This window comes from Ciconia boyciana, chromosome 7 (genome assembly GCF_034638445.1).
Source record: "Ciconia boyciana chromosome 7, ASM3463844v1, whole genome shotgun sequence".
In the NCBI taxonomy this organism is placed as follows: Eukaryota; Metazoa; Chordata; class Aves; order Ciconiiformes; family Ciconiidae; genus Ciconia; species Ciconia boyciana.
The window spans coordinates 58,595,877-58,622,280 of record NC_132940.1 but is presented as its reverse complement, the minus strand read 5'-3'; positions in this window follow the sequence as shown (position 1 = coordinate 58,622,280).

The window sequence follows — 26,404 nt, the reverse complement described above, 5'->3', positions numbered from 1 at the left end:
GGGATCAATACTGGACCCAATACTGTAAAACACCTTCATTTATGACCTGGTTGATGGGCCACAGTACACCCAGCAAGACTGCAGACACAAAACTGGAAGGAGTGGCTGGTTCACCAGATGGTTGTGCTGCCATTCAGAGAGACTTAAAGAGGCTGGAAAAATGGGCTGACATGAATCTCATGAGTTCAACAAAGGAAACTGCAACGTCCTGCACCAGGGGAGGAATAACCCCTCGCACCAGTACAGGCTAGGGGCCGACCACCTATAAAGCAGCTTGGCAGAAAAGGACCTGGAGGTTCCTGGTGGACATCAAATTGAACATAAGCCAGCAATGCACCCTTGCGGCAAAGAAGTGCTACAGCTTCCTGTGCTGCGTTAGGAAAATCATATCCAGCAGACTGAGGAAGGTGTTTCTTTCCCTCTACTCAGCCCTGGTGACACCATATCTGGAGTGCTGCGTCCAGTCCTGGGCTCCCCAGTACGAGAGAGACATGAACGCACTGGAGACCAGTGAAGGGCAATGATAGATGATGAAGAGACTGGAGCATCTTAAATATGAGGGGAGGTCTGAGAGACCTGGGATTATTTAGCCTGGGATTTTGTCAATGTGTATAAATCCCTGATAGGGAAGGTAAAGATGACTGAGCCAGACTCTTCTTGGTTGTTCTTGGTGAAAGGACAAGAGGTAGTAGGAACAAATTGAAATACAGGAAATTCCATTTAAACATGAGAAAGAACATTTTTACTAAAAGGGTGACTGAACACTGGAACAGGTTGCCTAGAGAGGTTGTGGGCTCTCCATCCTTGGAGATATTCAAAATCCCAATGGATTGGCATTGGCAATGGTCCTTGGCAACTTGCTTTAGTTAACTCTGGTCTGAGCAGAGAAGATCTAGATGATCTCTAGAGGTTCCTGCCAACATCAACAATTATGTGATTCTGTGAAATGGATGAAGAATGGCTAAAGTAACTTGAGTTGTTTTGCATTTGGTGCAGGCTAGGAGAGTGAATCTTTATCATCTGGTGGGTTAACTAACTCGTGACAATTTCATGTATCTAAGCCCGCAGTGTCCTTAATAATATAAGTATTTTTGACAAATTTACCTAAAGTCTTTGAGCGTGGGACTGCTTTTTCTTTTTCTTTATCTGTGGGGAATATGGCTCTGAACCCTCCCTGAACTGTGCATTGAAACTTCCCCTCAAACTCTCAGATGTTATTGTGATTAGCAGGTCAAAATCTTAATATAGTCTCATGCTTATTTTGAAAATGTGCATGTCAGCATTCAAAAGTTTAAATTTCTATTTTGTATGTACAGCGCTAGCATATTTGTGTGTAAACACTGGTAGACATAAAGAGCTCAGTGTGTAAGTGTGACCTCTGGGGTCTTCTGCTTTTGCATTTTGCAGAATGCTTCTCTCTGTTGGAATCTTAATCCAGTTATGTTTGCAAAGTGAATTGAGAGGCTCAGATGGAAGGTGAAACAAAGGTGCAAAGTATTATAGTTACATGATACTTATGCTCAAGCTAAAGCGTTCTGAACAGAAGGACCCAGGGGATCTTTTTTAATGACAAAAGTAGCATTTCATTCTAGGTTTTTTTGCTAGTCTTAAACATCTGATATCTGAATATTTTGCAGGCCTTGCTGTTATAATTGCATCTGCAGATGATGAAAAGAAACAACTTTTCCTGTTGAGAATATCATAAACAGATGCTGAATTCACAGCAGATTACAATACACTGAGTCTTTGCAGCTTTTCCCAAAGAGGACAAGAAATTGCTGAGACTACACATTATTATGTTGGAGAAAGCACAGCAGGAATACATATTTTCCACAGTTGCGGAGTCTATTCTCCTAAGCCAGCTGAAGTCTACATACTGAAATATATCCATTCTGCTAAAAAAAATTAATATAAACAATATACCAATCTTTCTAATTTACATTAATTTTCAGCTAAATGGTTGTTACGTGAATTCTCTTAATGCATATAGTGCAAACTTCGGTCATACTGGATTGTCCGTGAGGACTTAGGTTGGTGGAGTTATTCCACTGAAACTGAGAGAATAGTTTGGCTACAAAAGACAATGTGCATCTGTCAAATCTTAACTAAAGCTGTCTATTGATCTCAAATTGGTGTAGAAGAGCTTGACTCAGATGTTGTCTTTTCCATTCACATTAAGACTGGCTATTGATTTCAGCCAAATACTAGGGAAGAACAAAACCAGCAGTCCTAAAAGAGATGTCTGCTGTACACATGCATATGTTTGCAGCTGGTTAGCACTTCAAGCAAGGTAGAGGCTGGAAGCTTTGAATCTTGGTTCCAAGAGCAGGGTCAGGAAAGCATAGGCTGAAGCTGAAAGTTAGTAAGTGATTATGAGAAGACACTTTAAAGGCTGAAAAATATTTAAAAAGAAATATCCAAAAGCCATACCAACTTATCTGTGCTCAGAAACTCTGCGTGCAAAGTTATGGAGACAAAGTTGTTCTGCATATTAAAACAAATCTGAACATTCATGCTTCCTATATTACATAAATCTGATACAACTTTCCACAGCATGGTAATTTGTGCTTATCAGCATTCCTGTCCCCTTCAACAAGGGGTGCCTTGCTTTATATACCTATCACAAGAAAGAGATGAGAACTTAAAAGAATTTTCTAGATTAAAGCCCAGTATAAATTAGCATGCTCAAAGAAACCAGAAGTCACCTGCTTCTTGCAGCTTTCAATGCAGATTCGGTAACAGCTGATTAGTTTATGTAGCTAAGTTTTTACACATTCTTTCAGGTTATAAAGATAAACTAAACAGGAGGAATAGGAAAAAACACCTACAGCACACTAATAATAATCAATCCCTAGACATTTCCCTAGCTTAATGTATATTGAGACATCTTTCAAAGCCAAATACTGTTGGAACAGCTGAGAGAAGCTGCAGAGAAGCCTAGAATAGTGATTCACATCTGACTCCTTTTGAGTTAAGTACAGAAGGGCTGCTTACTGTAAGATGCTTGTCAGTGTTGGAATTGGGGGTTAGGAGAGATCAGAGGAAAAAAATGAACCCAGACAATTCTGGGGAAGGAAGAAGCAACCTGATTAATCTTCCCTGTGGTGTCATGGCAAGAATGAAATAGGGTGCTGTAGCTGTATTCACCTATATGGAGGCAATTTTCAACTGAGATGTGATGTGGAAAAGCCCATCTTACAGTGAAAAAAATCGGAAGAGATTTTTTTCAGCTCGCTGTTACTTAGATTTACGTGGCACCAGTCAGGTTTTAATGAATATTCTCATAACCAAAATATTTTGCTGCTTTAGCAACTCTCTTTTCAGTCACTAAATTTAAAGATATTTGCACCTTTGTTTTTAAAAGAAAATAAGTTCTGTTTTTTCAGTGTGTTATCTACAGTTCCAAGTGCAGTCAAGTCAAATCAGCTTAAAACGTGACTGATTTTTTTTTTCAATAAAAAAGTCTTTTTTTATATATACACTAGCATTCTAGGAGTATGTGCACTGTTCACTTTGCACACACAAGTATTTTGAACCCGAGGAGTTTCATACTCTCAAATTCTTGAACTTGTCCTACTTGCAGGTCTATGCCTTTTGAAAATTTGCTCTCTAAGGAGAAAATTTCATGTCTTAGATTCAGTGTTGTCCTAATGAGGCTCTGAAAGTCAAGAATTTCTGAATCCTTTAGGAAATATGAGCCAATCCATTAAAAATAATGAGAGAGTAAAAATAAAATTGGCGATTACTTTACTTGCTTTCTGGCTTGTTAAATCTTTACATTTTAAAGTTTCTCTCAACAACCATAAAATCTAGAAACATTTTTCCAAAATAGAGAGCTTTAGATATAATCATGTAACTTTAGGGGCTAGCCGTTTTGAAAAAAGAACAGAATGAGACTGAAAAGCAAATTGGTGAAAATGGAAAATGATGCAATAAGAAAGAAATGTAGGGAAGAAAGCTCCTTTTTGTGGTACACAGTTGCTTGGATTGAAGTCAGCTGGAATTCATTGTATGTGGTTATTTTGTTTATTAAGTGAGGAGAGTGTGTACAGGGAAGGGGCAACTTATGCAGATTATATGACCAAGGAAGCAACAGTTGTGTGTAACAACTTGCCTTCAATTTATGTTTTATTGAATGTTGTCAACAGACAGCTCGGTGAATGGCAGAGCGTCTGTCTATTTTAACATAATTAAATTCTCACTGATTTGCATCTCAGATCTGTGCTCTTGACAGAGGTGTTCTGCGGACATGACATCATCTATTGAAACTGTTTGGAACATTGCACAGTTACTAATATATTATCACTAAATTGATAGCAAATGGTTTTCCAAGTCATAAAATGAGAGACCAGATTATTTTACAATAGAAAGGATGTAAAATAGCTAATTACTTGGACTGAATTGCCTAAGTGATATTATTCTGCAACTTTGCATGTTAAACACTGACAAATGAGGGCAATTAATACTGTAGTAAAGTTCAGAGTGTACAACGTATAGCATATAGTGCTGAGGGTGGTTATTTCCTTCTCCCTGGTACAGCTGTATTTCATAATTAGTCTCAGGCATTAGCACCCACCTCTTACCATTTCAGGCTAGACCCCAATAATATATGTTCTCATGTATTTATTGTTTCTGTACTTGCCTATATGTATTGTATGTGTCATATGTCATGTGACATATGCTGTTTGTGCTAGAAAGGTCCAGAATTATTTTATTGTTAATTGAGGGTAAAAAATCCCATCCTTGAGCAGAAGTGACGAATAGGCCCAGGAGGACTCTGAGTGCTTGTGAGATCTCCTCTCCTGTTACATGGCTTTACAGCAAGATGCTCCATATCCCTTACCACTTTACTTAGTCTTCAAAATTGAGTCAATGGATAGGTTATTTTTCAAATTTGTTAAATATTAATTTTATATAGATATAGTATACATGTCCTCTTCTATGCATTCCCTTTCTTTTGTTGTGATGATTTCTTTTAGGTAGGCAGATTTTAGATACAAAATTTCTACTCTAGGCACATAAGTTCTAAATTTAATTTGCCTCATCAAATGCTGTCTTGCCCAAAGAGCTTCCAAATGAAGTAGAAGTTCTTTGTGTGTTTTGGAGACTTTTTTGGTGGTGGAAGGAGGCTCTTACATCAAAATTAATTATCTTGTACTCTCTCAACTACCTAAAGTTTTGCTTCTGGACATCTCCATCTTGATAGTACTGAACTGTCTCTTACCGCATCTATAAGATTCATAAAATAAGTGTTCTCATGTCTATTTTGCCTGCTCGGTTTAATCTGGCAGGCCTTCTCAGCACTTGTCAAGTCCACACAACCATAGCATCCTTCTCTTTCACCCGGTAATGCCACGGTTAGAATAATAATCTTGTGTCCCATTCTTTTTGTTTCCCAAAATTATTTAAGCTTCCTCACCCCATCAGAGTACTTGCATGCCAAACTGTAGGATATCGTGGGGTAGCTGGAAGCCATTCTTGCTACTTTTTTGTCAAAGCAACTCTAATTTGTGTGGAATAAATATTTTTCAGCGGGCTGGAGAAAGCCTGTTTATCAATATAGAGAAATCCCAGTGGTGGGAGAAACCGAGGGGGGAATACCCTGAGTTTCAGACCCTTGCTCTAGTGAACATTTCATTATTTCTTTCCAAGTGATCAGCAAAAGAAAGCCTGAAACTCAGGTGTTTTTTCTTTCCAGCGTGACTACTTTGGCTGCTGGGCTATATCCAAGTTTGCTTTTATCCCTTTTCTGACTGTTGCTATGAATATTTAATCAATTCCATGCACAGTGCAGCAAATTCAGCAGGAAGGGATGAAAATGCCATTAATATAGCAGATTGTTGGTTTGGGGACACCTTGAAGACAGCATATGTTGTTCTGAATTCCTTAGACTTATTCTAGAATGGGATACGTCTCTTGTGGAGCCTAAGTGCTGCATGCTGGAGAGGGTACTGCTGCTCCTTCATTTTCTGTATTTTGGGAGAAGGGGCTTAGGCCATCTCAGTTTCTTTACAGCAAAGTGTTGGGTATCAGATTCCTGGTAAGAGGTCTAATGAAGTGGTTTCTGTAGCCCATAAATAAGCCAAATCAGCCTTTTCTGAGCACTGGATTTCTTAAGCAGCTCCTGCTCCAGCTACTAATGACCATGAATGCCAAGTTCAGGGATGTGCTCACCCCAGGTGCCTGAGGCCTAGCTTGAGCTATAGATTTCAGGAGACAGTGCAATACTTCTGAGTTAGATGATGCCCTGTTCAGTACTGCGGTGCCTCTGTCCTTCTGCTGCCCTAACCAGCTGCTTGATGGAAAGATAAGAATCCTAATGAGCAAGTGTTTTGCAAAGATTTCATCTCTTCTCTCTGTATTTCAGATTAAAGCTTTTTTTTTTTTAATCCACAAGGATTTTCAGAATGTTCACAATAACAAAACAAAATGGTTGCTCAAATGAGAAAATTTACTGCCAATAGTACCTGGAAAAGACAAGTTGCGTTTTTAATGATGCAATTTGAAAAGCATATGTGAAAACACCAATGAAACAGCTTACTAAAGAAGATCATGCCAGCTAGGTTAGCAAAGCACAGTGCTGTAGGATGAAAGGCAGTGAATAAAGAGCTATGACTTCTGTCTTCCCTATTAAGTAGCACTTTACATGACCTTCTCCAGTACTTGAGCTGCAGAGCCACAGTAACACTTGCAGGTAGAGTAAAGAACTATTTTGGTCCTATTTTACAGATGGGATAATTCAAAGGAAAGAGAAGTAAAAGTACAAAAGCAGAGGAGATATAGAAATATCCTTTGTTTCTTTTAGCTCACAGGCAAACTTTAATCCCCATACCATTAATCCCAGTACGTGTATGACAATGAGGGCAGAGAATAGCTGGGAAGTGTGGCCATAGTCATTCCTGATACCGTTTTATAGTAAACCGTATAATATATTATAGAATATACTATATGGATTATATAGTATAGTATATTTTATAGTAATCCCTATAGTAATTTTATAGAACCAGACCTATCTGAGCTGAGGCAACCTCTCTCTCTATTCCAATCTAGAGGCAATGTTGTTCTTTTTTCCTTAGTAGTCTCTAGAGGAACTTGAAATACACTGCCTTCTCCCTCAGTGTTTTAGGCAGTGTCTTATTACAAGGTGATAAATAACTTGCCTGTGGTTTCTGCAGCTTGCTAATACCAGAGATAGGAATAAAACCAGCCAGAACTTTTCTCCCTATTCATTTTCTGCTTAATGAATATCGAATAAAAATATTTTCTATTAATGAACATTGATGGAAGCTGAAGCCTGGACAGGATGGAAAGAAAAATAGAGAACAGTGTCGTCCTCTGTACACAGTAACACTCTCCACATTCCTCCCATGCAGTCCTACCGCTGTCAGCGTTGATGCCTCATTGGACCACTTCTTCTTCCAACTGCATCATTTTCTTTTCTGCAGCTTTGTGTACTTAGGATGATCTGAGATAGGTTGCAAAGCCTCTAGCCTTTCTCTGTCTAAATGCTGCTTCCATGGTCCTGCTCTTAGGAAGGAGACTTCTAGCAGCAGAGTCAGAAAGAATTAAAAGAAGGCTAAGTTTTGTATTTGATGCAGATGAGTAAAAACATTGTGCTGGTGCAATAATCAGTGCTGCACTTGACTTGTTTGCTGCAGTTCCTCTAATAAATGCCTGGTTCTTCAGGACTTTCACATTCAATTAGCTGTAAATTAATTAGGATAATTTTGACTGACACTGCTGACTTGTTTTTTTTGCTGCTTATAAAAAAATCGTGTATTTTTGCTTAGTTGTGCAGTTATGTTTTGCTGTGGAAAAATCTAATTGTAAGCTCTCAGTGGCATTGCCAGGAATCACCATGGAGGCTGGTCTCCACTTATTAATGGGATTTCTGTCTGGTATTTTCTCTGCTCTCATCAATTTAGAAGTCTTATACATTTTAGCATTCAGGCAGTCTGTCTTTATTTCTCTTCTGACCATTTCCCTACTGGCCGCAGCGGTTCCTCCCTAGTCTTGTTTGGCTCCTTTTCCTTCTCTTCATTTTTAGTGCAGGTTCTCTGTTCTTGTTAGATCTTTAAATAGTGAAGCTACGTGATGGCCTTTTATTCACTGCACTTTGTTTTTCAGTCTGTCGCAGTCGCACTACCAATCCATACTTGGATATCTCCCACATTCTGTTTTCATAGTCTTTTTCTAACAGGAACTGGCAGAGGAACAAGACTGTGTAAAAATGATAATATTTCACCATTTCTTTTGTGTGTCTAGTAAGTGTGGAACATTACTGGCAATAGTATCTTTACTGTTTTAAAGAGACTTTGGAATAACTATTGCTTTTGTAAGAGTTAAGATTAGCAGCAACAGCCAGAGACAGGTTTCTGAGCAGTGATGAGCGTGGGAGGGGAAGGAAGAGGAGGTTAGAAGAAATCCTGAGCTTTTTTCCCCATAATTTTGATCAAGACATTTCATTTGGCTTCATGTGGAAGTTTGAAATTTCAAATTAAATAAAGAAACCTTCAACATACCTCTCTTCTTACTCAGCTCCACAGTTATTTCATAATAGCATTGTCATCAATATAATAAGATTAAACTGAAATTGCCTGTATTGAGTTAGATTTTGCTGAAGAAGGCACCCTGTGCCCAAAAGCATGCTTGCTTTTTCAAGCTGTATCAGCTAATCTAATAAAAGATACCATTTTTACAAAACTCTCTTCACTTACGCCCATTCCTCATATCCTCCTAAATCAATAAATAAAGTTAAGGGAATCTAAAAATAAACTGGGCTGTTTTTGTGGAAGGTTCCCAAACATACCATGCAAAACACCTTAAGAATCTGGCTATGTATCTGCTCAGCAATATTTCTCCTGGGAGACAATTTCTAGGAAGAAAATTAAATGAGAGATGAGGACCTGAAATTTTTTTTTAGAATGTAACTTTTCTCATTTTGCATGAAAGACTTATGTACAGACGTTGAATCCTAGAGCCGTGCAGAGTGGTATGGTAAATTGTTTACTTCTCAATGGTTCCTTTCCAAAGAGCATGACTGCTTAGAACAGCACAATTTCATACACCACTTGATAGTGCGGATGTATTTCCTCCTTATATGCTTGATTTGAACTGGACACTTTTTGGTATTGTGGTAAATAAATGAAATATGTGGCAGGTAAAGAGATTAGAAGCACATTTCTTTAGTGCGTGCTGGAGGGTTTAAAGCAAATATCTCTTAATGATGCGTTGACTAACTCACAGTCCTGCAGTTAGTAAGGCACCATTCCTTTGAATCCGTTAATAAAACGTAAAGAAACTATTCATATTTATCTAACCTTTTGCTCCTCATCTGAAGATTGTGGATTCTGAGATGTGCTTATAATCTTACAAAAGCAAGACTTCCTTCAGGAAAGTAACCTATTACTACTGATTCAAATTGTTTGTATGGAAAAGAAATTATGAGTTCACGCTTTCACACTTTTTTTTTCCCCTCTTTTTTTTTTTTTTTCCCCTTCACCTAATCAGCTTCTTAAGTGGAACCTTCTAAGGGAATGTCAGAAGTTATACCAGTCATTGAAATGGTTTGTCTCCCACTGTTGATTTAGTTTCTATTATTTGAAATCAAAGTAATTCTATGATACTATAGTAAACATGAGACCAGTATGGTACTGGGGATGTTCTTAATCACCAGGAACTGTGAAGTACTTCATAGAACTGAGACATGAAATTTCTTTGGGGTCATACATTGCCTTGTGAAGCAAGAGAGATGCCTATCTAATGACACTGTCAGATATTTGGCAAAATATCTGTTGGAAGATTTTTTTGAACCTCCCTAGTATATTATTAATACAGGTTGTCCTGTTATCCAGATATTTTGTGTAGATTGTGAGATACAGACCGAGTACCATCCTTAGATGTTGTGTTCCAGATTCTGAAATTCTTACTTTTTCTTCACTAGTTGGTACTTAAGAACTTGTATCTATAGGAGTTAACGACTTGAGTGTAGGTAGTAAGGATTTAAATCGACAAATGAGGACTTTCTCTGATTTTCATTTTGCATTGACCATTGAAGTCACTTGATTGGTATAAAATGTAAAGATATACCTTCTTTTATCCTTAAAAAAAGATACTGAAACATTGTTTCCCTGAACAATATTCCGACTAAAAGACAAAAACCTCTTACAAAACAACCTGCTTCAGGAAGTTGCTTGTGCATTTTTTTCTTTGCACATGTTCTGCAATAATCAAACCGCTCTGAGAAGGCAGGTTATCGCTTCCCCACATGAAGAGTAGTTTTATGTCTTTAATCTTGCTTGCCTATGTGAAAAGCAGGCAACCTGGAGGGAAAACAACATGCCTTTACTAGTGTCAGAACCAATCATTTACATTAGTGCTTGAAGACTGATCTACATTTTCTGTTTTCTCTGGCAGGATTCAGACTTTTGTGAAGTAGAATGAGCTCAGTGGGGAAAACATAAGTTGAGATGGTGTCAACTGCACCTTTTCTTCTTTTAAATCTACCTAGGTGTACAGTAGGAGGAGAAACTTTTCCCTAAAAAAAGTTTTTTATATATATATATATAAAAGAGAAAAAGAATATTTACATGGATATTGTAATTAAAATTCTAGCTCTCTCCCCGTTTCTCTGGGAGAGACAATTTGGAACCCTCTGGAAAGCGTTCCTCTACATATCAAATATTAAATTGATGTGAATCAAGCTTATACCGAGTTATACAACGTAAGCATCTGGTAACTCCTCTGTGAGAGCTTTCAGTGATATTGCTCTCAGATTGTACTTAACTTCATTATAAATGATGGTAAGTAAAGTGCTGTCCTGGGTTGCACCCAGTGTCTTCAGAGTCTAGGACATGACAATAAAATAAATGTTTATAATCTAATCTTGATGTTTATGATAAGCTACATAAGTCAATGGAGTTGCAGAGAATTTTGACTGATTTCAGATTTGAATCTGACCTATAATAAGCAGCTGGACTGAAGTCTGAGGTCACTGTACTTTACCTCCCTGTTTTGTGTGAGTTCTGCCAGATTAGGAAGCAAAAAGCTGCACTTGCCTTTTCTTCCCTGGCACGTGACCTGGAAACCTCTTGTGTTGTGAAATACATATAGGCACAGCGTGTGGAGGGGAAAGCTTGAACTATAATGCCTTTACTCAAATAACTCATTTCTCTCTTTTCCCTATTATTTTAATCCAGCAAGCACAAGGAAAGAAAGAAAAAGATGGAGCATCGGTAGCGGCTGTAGGGGAAGTCAGGCGGAGACCTTGTGCTACTAAAGCAATAGTCCTCATGTTATTAGCAGCAATGATTCAATGGTCAGATATGAGAGTTCTCATTAATTCACCTTCTGTTCTACTCATTCCTCTGTGGTTAGCACTCATGAAGCAACTCGCCACCCTTTGCTGCACATTCAAAATATAATGTTCCCATTTAACCAGCAAGGCATATGGAGTTCTTTGCATAAACACTGTTAGGTGCTTGTACATACTTACAAGGCAATAATATGACTGCAGTTGCTATCAAATTAAACAGACAGAACATGACAGGAATAATAAAATCAACCTAATAACTCCAAGGGAGAAAGTGTTAGTTAAACATTATCTATATCCCAAATACTTTTAAAATTTCAAGAGTTAAGGGGATTTTAATTTTATGCTTATTTTATTTTATGAATTACTTAGGACGGTAAGGTGTAAGTCAGACACCACTGCTACAGTTTGCAAACACCGATGAAGTCCTGTAATCAAGATTATGCAAAATAAGTTCTGATCAAAGTGAATTTTCTTTCTTTTATCTTTTTTTTTTTTTCTTTCCCAAAAGTAGAGTTCTGATCAAAACCAAATGATCAAATAACATAGATTTTGATTCACTCCTATGGCATGAGCTGATACTACTTATGGCATTTGTGACGTTTATATAAGAGTGGAGCTCACAGTGGAAGTAGGTGTGTAAGGGCTAGGTTGATTAACAATGTGGCATCTGAGATTTTGTTACTGCTGTGCCAAGCAGACCAATTTGGGAGGCAATTGGGTTTGTACTGTGCTTCCAATTTAGCAATCTGCCAGTGAATTATGCTGGAGAGGAAACTGTAATTGAGAAACCACAGTTAGGTGATTGTGTTTGTATGTATCTAGACAACCTTCCTAAGGGAACTGGGGAGAACACAAAGGGAAAGGACTTCCCTTTGTTTTTTCTTGTCCTCTGTAAAACAGTACATCTGAACTGGTCTACATACTTTTGATCAATGGAAAAATTTTGAGCTTAGCTTGTAGCACCCACCTGTTTCAAACTCTGTATCCAGCTACTCGTGCCCATACTGAGTTGCTGCACAGCAGTGCTCCCTGTACTGAACGTCCAAATTCCTTTTTGGTGTGCAAAGATTGCTCTAGTTTTAGGACTACACAACTGCTTCTGTCCTAACAGTGGACTCTCACTCCTCAGGACCTCAAGCAGATCGCTGGTTCTGAATCCTAAGATCTGGAGCACTATATGTCAGTCTGGACAGTAACAAAAGTGGTAGCCCCTTGGGTTCATGTAGGCTTTCAAAAAGTATCACTCATGTGGCTCTCAAAAGCAGCTGTATGCTGAGGTTGGTCTTATGACCAAAGTGGATACATGTGTTCCTTTATGTTTAGGAGTTTTTTTAGACTCTTAGGAGATAAGTTGTCTTTGCACAGATTGTCTCTTATACATGGTCCAGTACAACATCACGAAGAGTTTGCATAAATATTAAATAAGCAGCTCAATGATCTGTACTAAATGACTGTTTGAGGGAACAAAGTCTCAATTTGATGGATTTTCTGGCTTGCAATGACAGATCGGATGTCATGCTCCATGCTAGAGTAGTTATATTATTTCATGCTGCTGGCACTGAAAGAACCCAATCACTTCCATCAGTAGGGGAGAGAGTTTGGCAGGAATAGCTTTGAGAGTAGTGATGTTCCCTACAATGTTAAATTAGATTGGACCCCTTGGACAGCTGTTTGTTTGTTTTGTTGTTTGTTTGTTTGTTTTTAGAAGAAGACTGGGTTGATGTTAGGATTATCTATTCATTGAGAGTGAGATTCAGTCTTGCAAGGAAGTAATCTCAAAGTGTTTGTCCATTGCAAGCCTTTAGAACAGGACTTGGGCACAGAAAGGATAAGCTAATGCTGACTAGTAAGAATAAGAAGTGTCTTTAGTTGCCTGGTATAATTTATTCAGGTATTTAGAGACACTCAATCACTCTTTATAAACATAGTCTATTACAGATACACTTTTTGTAAACATTCATTGTCTTAAATCTCCAATGTTCACATAATATCAGTGCTTTCCAGATGAGAATTATGTAGGGAATAAACCCTCACTGTATCCTGGTCTGAAGAAAAGGTACGTCAAACAAATTCTTAGTTGCAAGTCTGCAACAAGCATCAGATTGCCTATGATTTTTTTCAGAAAGCATCATTTATTTTTTTGACAAAAGAAACTGCTGAGAATGGCTAAGACAGCAAAATGTACATATCACCCAGAGACATCAGCACAGTCTACCTGCCCTTTGCCGACTGCTAATTTTCAGATAATTCTGCATATTTTTGCATAATGGGCATGCTATAATTTCTACTGATGTGTTTTCAACTTGGAGATTTTAAAGCAAAATACGTTCTCTCTCTTGGCTATGACAAGCTTCTTCCTAAGTCATTATTACCATGCAGTTACTGCTGGGTTATACAATTAGGAAAAACTAATTAGACGAAGCAGGTAACAGTGCTGAAAATACACCAATGGTGTGCATTTGAAGTGAACTGCTGCATACTGTTTAACTGTGAATGCCCTGAGGAATGCAGTAGCCTGTCTCTCTCTTGTCTTTCTGTCAAGATTGCTTGGCTTTCTAAAAGATGTATTTTGAACACAGTCTCTTGGACTCAACTGGGGAATCAGAGTCATATTCTTGGGTTTGCATTACTGGACATCAGACTAGATGATCATAGCGGTCTCTTTCACTGTTAAAAGCTATATGTGCCACATTGCTGGAATAGGTCCATACAAAACCAGCATGTGAAGTCTGTGTTTCTGCTGAGAGCAGAATGGTTTGAAGTAGGAGGAGGGAGCTGTGAGTATTTGGAGCCAAAAGTGATTCCTCCCGTGGAGTACATGTTGTTTGGACTTACTCTGCAGTGGAAGAAATTGAGGGTTCCTTAGTTCCTCTGGTTACATCTGTACTAAGAAGTTAAATGTACCTGGGTCCATTCCTCGTTGTTCAACCTAACTGGCATAGAACAACTGACATGCATACTACCAAACTCTTACCCTCCTGTGAAGGTACTCTGCAGCCAGACTGCTGCTAGAAATGGTCACTGTCCTCTGCCACCTCCTGAATCACACACGGGAATTGTTTGGAAGATTGCAAGTTAACATGGGCCAAAAGCATGTCGGGGACTGTTACGGCAGTCTCACAGTAGAGATGATTAGAGTCCAGTGCCCAGGAACTTCCCCTGACCTTTTACTAGCATAAACGTAACCTGTAGGGTAACAGCATTTAGCTTAATTTCTCAGGCTTTGTGCTCAGGATAGCTGCCTGTAGGTTGTTAGCAATGTATAAGTTGTTATTTTAAAAAGAAGCTATACTTTGAAAAATGAAACTTGAAAGCTCTTTGAGGCTACTGTAATATTACTGCTACCTAGATATGAGGGGTGGAAAAAAGCTGCATGTTATGCTACTTCCTCTGCTCACAGTTCAGTATTATTCTCCTTGATGTTTTTTTTTGTGTATGAACCAATTTTAAAGCAGACAGACATCGTGTTTCATGAAGATTTCTGGTACAATTAAGTTATACTGGAGCATCAGAATGGAGAGGCATCAATGTTAAAATCTGCAATAGAAAACATAACTTGTTCATTTTGTTAAAATTGCTGACTGCAAATTGGTTTGTGTTCTAGTTGTGCTCTAAAAGCATTAATTTGTGTCAGACAAATTGTTGTTGCTTCATGGGGGACTGCAGGAGGAGGAGTTTTTTCTGTTGATCAGCCTCATACACATATGGCATGGGCTTACTGGAATTGCAAACGCCGTGTTTCCTTCAGGCACTGACTCTTGGAAGAGGGAAGGAACTGAATGAAGAAAAAAGGTGGCATTACTGAGTGGGATTCTGAAGTCAGTGGACAGCTATTCATATAACCCAGCACTAGGCACTCGTCTTAACTGCCTAAGTAAGGGGGACAGCCTGCATTTTCTCTCCAAGGAAGCCAGCTGATTTCAAAGGCACCTAGGGAGCTAATTTAGATACTGAAATTTAGGTATGCAATTCTGCTTTGTTTTAACTTCCAGTCTGCCACAGACAATTGAAAAGGGACTTCTTTCTTTACATTTTACTGTTTACAACATGGAGATAAAACTACTGCCCCAGTTTCCAATTACATTCCGGAAATAAGTCAGAATTGTTTAAGATACTATACTGATAAAGCCACTACGTATGTAAGAAAGAAAGTAGGTACAACACTTGTCTCTGCCGCAACCTCAGTGTGGATGATCGCATACCAGCCTCTAACCAGAGCTGGGTTCCCATTTCTGCCATTCACCCCTTACTCCAACGAGTATTTTAGGGCAGAGCTCTTTGACCACTGTTACACTTGCACTTCTCTGCCTGCATATGAATGAGATGGTACCTGCATTTAGTGCTCGTGTTTGTCATTATTTTTTTCTAAGTCATTATGGGGCTACTGGTAAAAATGCAAGAATTAAAGGCACTGAAAACTCATATTTATAACATAACCACAGAACAGCAGAACCAGTGAGGACTTTCTTCTCATTACCTAAGGGCTCAAGTCCCCAGAAAACTTGGGAGAGATCACATATTATTGTATCTAGGTCTTCTGTCTATAAATCTATCAGCTATGGTGAAGTTTTACAATAATTTTCTTATTAGTTAGAATCTAGATTGGGACTCCCCATGTGTTTTTTTTTAAAGACACTAAATCTTATGCAACTTAATGTTTCTTGCATGTATGTGTGGAAAACAAGCAGGTTTTTGCAGTTCACTGGTGACTGCCTAGAAGTCTGGGAGAAATAGAGAGTTAGATAAAGAGATTCCCTTTGCAGCTTTCTCAAGCTAATGTCTCGCCCCAACTTTCATCTTGTTTTTCTCTCTCAGTATCTCTTTGCTCACTACTGCCAGCCAGCAAAACCTGCTGGAACTCAATAAGATGAAGTAGCTAGGTCATACTGCAGAAAGTGCTGATGTGAGCTGTTTCTTAACAGGTTGAGCTGTTTTCCCACACAACCCTGTGGGTGTGCTGAAACAATAGATTTTTCTTAGTATATGTATATATGTTCTTCTTGGACTTATGCTATGTATGCACAGAATAATTTTTAATGGTGCAGGATTTAGTATTTCCTGTCCTAGGCTTCAAAAATAAATAACTTGCTATATTATAATAGTTAACATTTCCCACTATTTCAAGATCCAGATTATATAAAACAAAAACCTGGAATGAAGCAGTCTGAAACTTCACCGTACATTAAAATGCCGTGGTATCAAAATGCAATGCTAAAGTGATTATATAGTTACAATAGGACAGTGATGGACAAAATGTGTGATGGCAGATCTGAATGGTTTTGCGAGCATGATTCCACACTGACCAGGTAATTTAGGGCTTTGTCTTGATCTCATTTTCATATGTACACATTAAGGGGTTAAACTTGTCATGATAGAAAGACTCCTAAAAAGAAAAAAAACATGGTTAGAACAGTGAATGAGGCAGGTAATTTCTGCATTTTGTATAGGTTTGGAAGGCAGGGAATGGAGTTGAGAAAGTTAAGTCTCAGATGAAAGGCTTCATGTAAATGATGACATAAAAAGGAGGAAAATGGGAAAAGGTGATAAAAATTTCATTTGCAGCTATGTGGAGTTTTAACTTTAATTACCAACATATGAAAAAAATACATCTGTGCTTTGCATATAAGAAGAGGATAACCCCTTTTTTCCCCTGCATGCATTTTAGGAAGCCAGTGTGTTTCCTACCTAGGTTTAGAATGCTGTATTTGCCAATACTTATTCCAGTACCACTTCACTGTTTCACTTTTTTTTTTTTAATCCAAGGATTTAGAAGCACTTGACAGGCATCAATGAATTTAACCACATGATAGATCTCTGTAAGGTAGGTTGGTACTGTCCTTAAAGTATTTCTATAATGAGAGAAACTGAGGCACAGAGAACCTCAGAAAACAGAGGATTGTATTCATAGGCACAGTGAACCATGTGTCCAGTAATATCCTCCAGAGTGCTGGCACTTTTCAAATACCTGGGAATCCTAAGAAAAGATCTTTGGTATGTGCAGGGCTGACAACATACCAATAAATATTGGTGTGAAACATTTATTGTTGATTTGCTACCTTTATGGTCTGTATGGAATGATTTCCAGCATGGCACTAAGGTTCATATTCAAGGCAGAAGTGTTAATAAGAAAATATTAAAGTCCATATACACGGAGCAAGAATTTCTAGAATTCCTTTGGAGCTGATATTCTGGTGTTTACTGGCAGTTTTGTGTTAATGTCATATGTCTCCTTTAATTTTATTTCTCTGGTTATGTATATAAAAATTCATATGTAAATAAAATCTTGTTTTGCCAAATACATTTAGAATTTTAGCCTTAGTGATTAGATCTAATGAAGGTGCAGCTATTGATTTTTTTGGGGACAAAAGTGCTCTTATGTAGAGGTTACAGTTCTACCAATTTTCACAATAATACAAAGTATATTTTCATTATAAGGCTGGTAGGAAGTCAGAATGGAAATTTTTTTTGCAGTCCTTTTCTGTGACCTTCCAAATGATTCTATCTAATCCTGCATTTCTCTGAAGTACTAGTTATACAAGTTGCCTATTTAGAAAAGTTCAATTCTTTATTTTTTGTATATACAAATGATTTAAAACTCATGTGCAATCAGATTTTGATTGATTTGTATAGTTCATTCTTAAATCTACCATTTGAGAGTAGTAGTTACATAGTTAAAACCAGCTTTTTCAAGGAAATATCCTATAGAGCTGGATATGTTCAAAAGTATACTGTTTGGAAAAGGTCCCTCATAATCTTATGCAAATAGCTTTATTTCTGACAAGGCTCCCATTATCTTCTGCAGTTATTGGGCCATAAATGGTAGTTTTACAGGAAAACTTTAAATACATTTCACATTTTAGATAAAGCGAGAAATTGTTCAAGATGCTTGAAATTCAGATTGCTGTACTGTTAAATATATAGGGCTTTATTTTAAGAAGTTACAGAACGGTACAGCCTCTGCAGCATGAACTGCAGCAGTTGTGGCCTTGCCCGCTCGTTGTCATGGGCTCGGATGTGCAGATTGATGCTGACTACCAGAAAGTTCCCACAACCACATAGCAGCAAAGAGACTTTACTGTTAAGTGTTTACATGTTTTTAAATAATTGTTATCTTACTTTTGGCATCTGCCCATTGTATTTTTTTTTTTTTAGTGCTTACAGCATAAAATATACAGGATCTGCAATTTCAAGTCAAAAGACAAAAGATTCTGTCTCATGGTAGGATGTTCAAGCTATTTTCCTGGGGCCATTGCAAGTTCATTGTTTCTTTCCACTGTATTGTCACTGATGTATTGGTAAGTCTTAGGCACAGAATTAACTTCAGCTCATAGTCACTCTTCATGCAGAAAGCACTGTAAATGCTATTTTTTGTGGGAGGTGATGGAGTGAAAGGGGAGTAAAAGTAATTAAAAGAACATGTACCATTTTTCAGTAAAGCGATTTCCTCCTTTTTCCAAAGTACAGCTGCAGCTTGCTAACTTGTACGCACCCATATGAAGTTAGCATTGAGTTGTATGGAGTAGTGCGGCAGGATCCCGCAAGTCTGACAGACGGGGGAATCGCAAGTACCTCAAATGCTGTCTGCGTTATTAATGCATCACATTCAGTTTCTGTGAAAACTTTTCAGTATAACTTGATATGGTGGATTGTCAAAATGTTATTTAAATGATACTGATGGATGGTATTCAGAAAATAGGCCTCAGTTAAGCAAGACTCTTAATACTCTGTAGTTATTGATAAAGCTTTTAATTATTTTATCTTTCAGTAATTCCATTTCCAATAGTTTTAACTGTAATTTAACCCCTAATTGTAATAAAGTAAGCTTTAAAAAAGAAAGAGGTGTCTTTTCCCTGACATTTCCAGCTAACAGCTGACACTGTTCTCTACATGGCACCGCTGCCAGGGAACCGCTCACCATGACCTACAGTTACAGTCCCCAACTCTAAACAATTACAGTGCAGGACAAAGACTTACACCTGCATTGTTTGTGCAGTAGAATGTTAGACTAGGAAGAGCTGTACTGACAAAACAAATAGTTAAGCGTCCATCTCCACAGGAGGGGTATAACTGGCCAGGCTCTGGGTAGTGCAGGGGTGGCTGCTGTGAGAGGAGGCCGGGGCTGCCCGGTGCTGGTCACAGCCCGTCCTAGCTGGCTCCCCAACGGCCCTGCCAACAGCTGAACCAATCAGGGGAGTCTCTGGCCCCTCTGAACCAATCAGAGGTGTTTGTGGCACCTCTGTGGAACCATCTTGAAGAAAGGGTGGCAAACGTTGTGTGAGAAGGAACGTGGAGGCCAGGGCTGTCAGGAGTTCCTCCGTTAGCTTCCAAACAATGACTCGACAAGCACAGAAGAAACAGCATGTCTTTTGCTGAGTACTTAGGGAACCCACATGACTTTTAAATCAGCTAAGTGTGACACTGATGCCCCATCGCAATAAACCTGGTTTGCCCTGCCAGTTGCCCTGCTAGTTTGGGGCTTCAATGATGGTTCCCAGCTGAAGGGATCCAAGTAGATTTGTGCAAACACAGTGTGGTAGAATGATGTGTCTTGATTAAGGCTTATTTGAATAGCTTTGTTTTGAGTAAATACAGCTGCAAGGGAAAGGTACAGGCACATAATCTTGTCAGTGAATTATTAATTATCAACTTTTGCTGCTGGATAAATACAATTAAAGTACTTGGGAGAGGAAAAAAATAATTGGTCAAAATATTAGAAACTCAAGGTAAGGAGCTGCTTTGTCTAAGTAAGGCTGACAGCATCCAGGTAGAGATTCATTGCACTACCTTAGGTCTGCTGAGACTGTTCTAAATAAAACAAGTAGGCTTTGCTTTGTATAAAAGTTGATTCAACTACTGAGTCCCTGTAGAGGGATTTTTTGCCTTTGTATTGTCATGAAGGAATGTGAAAACATCCCTTCAATCCTAATCCAGCATTAAAAAAATATATAGTGGATGTATTTTGGTTTGAATTAATGATATTGAATAATTGCTGTGAAAAAAATTAAATATTATACTGTCCAAAAATATGTAAGCTTCTATAATTTAATATTTCCTGACTAGCTCAAGTAAATGTTCAAACAGTTAGTAATGTATTTTGCAGGCAAGGTCACTCCATTTCTGTTCCGCTTGTACACAGTGCATTTTCAAATCAGTGCACTTCATTTTGGTATTAGTTGCCCAGAAATTACTGTTTACGTTAATAGATGGGGAGGAAGGAATCAATACAAGAAATTAGTGTCTTCATGGACCTAACAGGACAGAAATGAATGCTGTGAATGTAACTGGAAAGCATGGAATAGAGTTAGTGTTGTAAGTGCTGGTAGTATTGGCTTTGTTATCACAAATGATAAGCAGTGGGGGTGGGTGGTATTGCATGTAATGTTTCTCCTTTCTACTGAATAGGGAATTAAGATGTTAGTAGTAGAGTCAATGCATTTTCTATTCTGACCTGTGTTTATTGTTACTTTGATTTACCAGCACAATGTAATTTCCCCTTTCAGCTTTCTTCTGGTCTTTTATTGGCTTCTAGCATTCTCTTGATGAGAGGATTGTCTCCAACTATAGTCTGTTTAGTGCCTTTAAATATTGATTATTCTTCTTCCCAAATCAGGACATATGCTAACCTATTTCTTTTACTGACAAGTTCAGACTCCTTTGTCTTTTGCTTTCATTCTGAGTGTGGGTAAAAATGGTTCTTCCATTTTTTGCAACTGGTTGAATAACCTTGTTTCCTTTCCATGTATAAGGAAGAGCGGAATTCTTTATCTGTGGCCTTGTCCAGATTATTGTTAGCGGGAATTGTTTTCAGCCTTAGAGACTGTCACTCCCTATTCTGTTAATTGGACTGTAAAAACTCTCATTGCCAGGAACTTTCTGAGAAAATTCTGAAATAGATGTATGATTAAACTACCTCAGAGTAGGTAGACTACATTTTGCTTACTATAATATACAGGTATACACACTCCTGACATATACATGCAAATAGATTTTAAGTTCACTCTACAAAGCAGCCTGTCTGTTTCTTGACCCAGCTGTTTTCTAAAAGTTGATCACAATTCCCTCCCACAAGACTAGAGGTGAAATCCTGGTTCCTCCAAAGGCAATGGAAACTTTTACACTGTAAGATCATTTTGTGCCATATATAGCAAGAGGCTGCTGCTGCCTTGAGGGTTATTCCTCTTAACTCCTCCAACTGCCACTTTTGTCCACTGTGAGTGAACTGAAATACTGTTTTGAGAACAAGAAGACAGAGACTTTTAACTGATTCTTTCGTGTCTTTATTTACACAGGTCTTGACTGGGTTAGGTGCACTCTCCATGCCTATAAATCTAATTTCAAACCTTCTCATTGTAATTTAGCTTACTGAGAAGTCTAAAACTGTTACCTGGTTTGTTTATATTCTTGTAAGATAGTTTCTAACGTATTCTGTATGGGTATGAAAAAAATGTTATAACATGTTGCTAATACTCACTAGGAATACTTTGAACAATCTGGAGAATCACTACTGGAATATCTTAAGCAAGTGATAGTAGATTTCCCATCACTTTAAGTCTTTAAACTTAAACTAGATGCTCTTCCGGAGTATATGCTGTTCTCATTCAAACTATGATCTTGAAGATCAAATAAGTGGTGAAGTACATCAGCCTGTATTATGTTACAGTTCATATGAGATGACAATAAATGGATCCTTTGTAGCCTCAAAAATCTGTCAATGTATTAGAACACTTTTTTTTTTGTAATTTCAAGTGTAGTCCAAATGTCAAAAACATTTTCTAGTTTTACTGTTAGTTGTGCACCTCAGTGTATGTTTATTTGTAATGTATATCTCAATCCTAGCTCACAAATCTTGTCATTGGTACAATGTCATCATTCAATGGGAGCTTCTGCCTGGTTTTGTCTGTATGTTGCTCACGGAACGTTTGTATATAGGTGAAAACTTAAACTAGTTAAAATTTCTGGATGATCAGCTTCATTTTTCATGTTACCATGAGACTGAGGTTCTAGAGTAACTAATATTTCCTCATTTCCCTTACAGCTATTGTTAAATTGGATTAGAATTTAATTTGGGGGTCTTTTGTGTTTTGTCCTCTCCCCTTTGGGATCAACCCATGTGTAAATTCATCAAACAAAATACCTTGCTTGCAGCAGTGCAATAACTTTCAATAAAAACTAAAATATTGAAGTAACTTTGCTAAGTGACTAAAATTTTTCAAATGAATTACAAATGATATCTAAATGAAATTTTAAAGAGACTGTCTAGACCTACCAAAAAGGAACGCATTAAGTGAAGCTCTACCACTCTATCAGAGAACAGTAATTCTTTCACTCTTCTACATGTAAAATGATTCACTTAAAAAGAAATGCCTTCCATGAGGATGAATGGTGTGAAAAGGAAAATACTAAGCAATGATTTTTTTGTAACAAGCAGAAGCTTCAAGTGAGAGAAATAAGTGTTTGCTCTAGAGAATAAACCACAAGAAGTAAACAGGAAGTGGTAACTGAGGGCTGCTTTATGGCACCCTTACTCCAAGAAAAATCTTACTCCATTAGCAGCACCATTAAATCCAGCTCTTAGAAAAAGCTCATATTATGTTCTTGTAAGTTGTCACAATCTGACACTACAGGAATATAGTTTATAAGACAGCAATGAAATGTTTCCCCATGGCTGCTCATCTGCACATTCATAATGCATCTGAAATACCCCTTTTTTTTTTTTTTTATCTGCATCTATTCTTGGATATGAGGTTTTCATACAGAATTCACACAACATCCTGCATCCCTGATGTTTTGCACGGTTTTGTTTCTACCATTCCCCAACTATTACTGTCTGTGTGTACGATTTCTTTACATAGATCCAAGCACTGACGTGGGCAAAAGGTTAATACATTGCAGGGGAAGAGGAAAGGGTTCCCAAAAGGTTATGAGTCTCCCTAAGGACTTCATAGCAGCCATGATACCTATATTCCTTTTAGATGGTAATAGTAATATTTGGCAATAGACTTGCATGCTTAAATTAGTAGATATGCAATTTACGTTTCCCTGGTTTGCTCTCAAAGCCTCACTGTTCTGAAGCAATCTATCGCTCTGTGACAGAAGATCCAGATTTCAATGCTCAGCCTCTGAGTGTCTGGAAGTGACCCTCTTTTCTCAAAGGTGGGAAATAATTCTGATTTCTGTACCTTACAGTCTCTTCTGCAAGCTGACTGTTTCTGACTCCCTTTTGCATTCACTCTCTTTACCACGAAATACAAAATCCTCTTAACATTTTTTCCCCCAAACTTACCTTGCAGTATTTTGGTAGCATATTAGCTTGCACTGGGCTTTCTTCCTTGGAGCCTGGCATCAGAGTCCAAATGAGGTCATTAATCTAAAAAAGTGTAGTGGTCTCATCCTAGTCTTTGTTACGGACGTCTGCAAATTCACATTGCAGAAACAATACCTCGCTCAGTCCAGTTCCAGTGTGCTCTGCAGACTCTGCTTGAGAGAAAAGGCTCAGGGCTTCAATAGCGGTATTGCTAATGGTCAGGACTGTACAGCTTGAGCAGTGCTGTGTCAGTATCAGGAAGCTTTTACTGTGCCTGGGTTCCTGTCAGTGCTACTAATTCAATCACTTACATATGCAATAAATTCACATGAAAAATTAACAAATACCTAGCCAGCAGCAGTGCCCTCTGTTCTTTCTTTTTTTCTAAAAAAAGTACGTAGCTTTCCCTTAAAATGATTGGGTTTAATGGTTTCTGGATGTTTTCAGCATGTTCTGTATTTAAGCATTTGGTTAAAAGGAAATTTTTCTTTTATTGCTAAATAGCGTCTCAATATTAATCCATGGCATTATGTTATTTAGCTGTTATTTCTAATATCTTGCGTCAGGTTCTCTTCTAATTACATCTGTGTCATCCCTTAAATTAAAAGGGTCTCTGCAGATGTCAGAGGGGGGTATAGCTTAGCAACTTGCAGTGATCTGTTCCATTCAACTCAAGATCTATTTGATTTTATTCTATTTTCCATCTCTAAGATCCTCTACAGATAATTTTTGGTACGATCATTAGTAGTAATAGCTCTAAAGGCAGTGCAGCATATAGAGAGAATAGGACTCAGGACTCCTCCCTCCTCCTAAACAAGAATCCCTAGGGAACTGAGATCCAAGTATCTTATTTTTCCGTATTAACTTTTTCAAGAGGTTGGCGATCTTCCTTGGAGAGCTAGTCTGGGATTCTGCAAGCAGTAGCTTAGCTCTTGCAGTTTAATGACAAAGAATTGCATTCAAAATTGAGAACTACTTAAAGCAAAAGCTATGGCCCTTAACAGCAGGTTTTGTTAAAACTAGCAACTTTGACTTTCCTAGCATAGCTTAAGAAATGAGGGTGGAAGTGAATGTATATATCTTCCTCTACCCACGGGGCAGACTGAGATTTATACCAGTTATGAAGTTGCAGGCTCTTTCTGTAGAGAAAGGCTGTTGAAGCAGCTGGTGACCATGGTGATAATTAGGACACCTTTGGCATATTCCTTCTCCTGTAGAAGTGCTCTAATAGCTGGGGCTGTGTGTGTCATAGCTATCTTAACTGGCTGGCCCACTCTTATGGCTGCTTTTTGACAGTAACAAACTAAGAATCACATGGCCAAGGATGTGCTCCAGGTGATATAAAGGTGTTAATCTTAAATTCCAGTGTTCACTAAAGTGTTTCATCTGAATTTAGTGATGGAGACTGAAATATCTTAATTGTCTAGGAAGTGCCTCTTTCTGAGGCCTTTAACTCTTTCATCAGGTATTAGACAGTCTTTGAGATGTTATCTCATGATGTTCTTCAAAATTTCAGGTTGATACGCCTGCTAATTACTGTGTTAGGAACCCTTTCCTGCTCCAAGTGGTGTGCTCTGTTGTTTCTAACAGTACACCCATTTTCTGGCCCTTTTCTCAGAATTATTCAAACTGGTTCTACTGCTTTGGATAAGCTCTTTCACTTCATACCTTTTCACAACTCTGTATCTTGAAAAGCCACTTTGAAAATGTACAGTAGTTAGTTTTTTGTATCCCATTGCTCAACACCAGTCTGTTACAATTATCATATTATATGTTGTTAGCCTTAGAAAGCCACCCTGAAACCAAATCATCTTGTTTTAGAAAAATACTATGTTTATCTATTGCACTACATTGTTATTTTCCTGCATTATATGTGAAAAACGGAGAAACCAGAATAATCTTTCACTGTAAGCAACAGTTAAACAAGACTTTCTAATGAAAGAAAGCAATGTTTGTTTGTTCCTGAAGACCATATCATTTGCTAGTATGTCCCAGTGCAGCAAACTGATTTGTGGAAATCAAGACTGGGCTCACAGAGTTATTCCATTTATTGTATTTCTTTTATTACCTTTTATTACAGATTTTGAGTATACCACAGTTATAAAGCAATGCATTGAATTACTTGCATTACAACTTATTAGCCAGACATAGCTAGGATTAGACTGGGGCACTGTGGTGCAAAAAAATTGTTCTAGTTTCATAGAACCAATGGATAAAATCACAGGGATTTCCTGAGCTATCTGCTACAGCACGTGTTCAACCAGCTCCACTCTTAAAACTGACCCCTCACTCAGGTACTGAGCCTGGTTCAGAATGTGGTTTTCCTCCTCCTCGCCCCCTGTGGCTGGGGCTTCAGCCTGGCCATCCTGCCTCCACTTCCATGGTGTGACTTGCATGCCCCGTGCTCTGTGCTGTTACTGGGCAGGACACTCCTGACTGGACTTTGCTTCACAGTTCCTTTGTTATTTTTAGTTTTCCTTATCCATTTATGGTTCTCTGTTATTGTAGTACTCATCTGCTTCTCTTCTCTTACATGAATCATTGTTCTATCTGTGTCTTATCAGCAATATCCCAGAAGGAAGAGTTAAATTTACTTGGCCAGGTTTCCCTGTTTTGGAGAGACCCCTCTTGTATTTGGAATTCCATTATCCCTATATATCTTCCAACTCCCCTACCAATTCAGTTATGTGAAGGGCACTGAATCCTGTAGCATGCTGTTACACTATAATTTCTGTGTGAAATTTGGCAAAAAGCTTGGATTCAAATCTAAAGGTTATTTTTAAGAT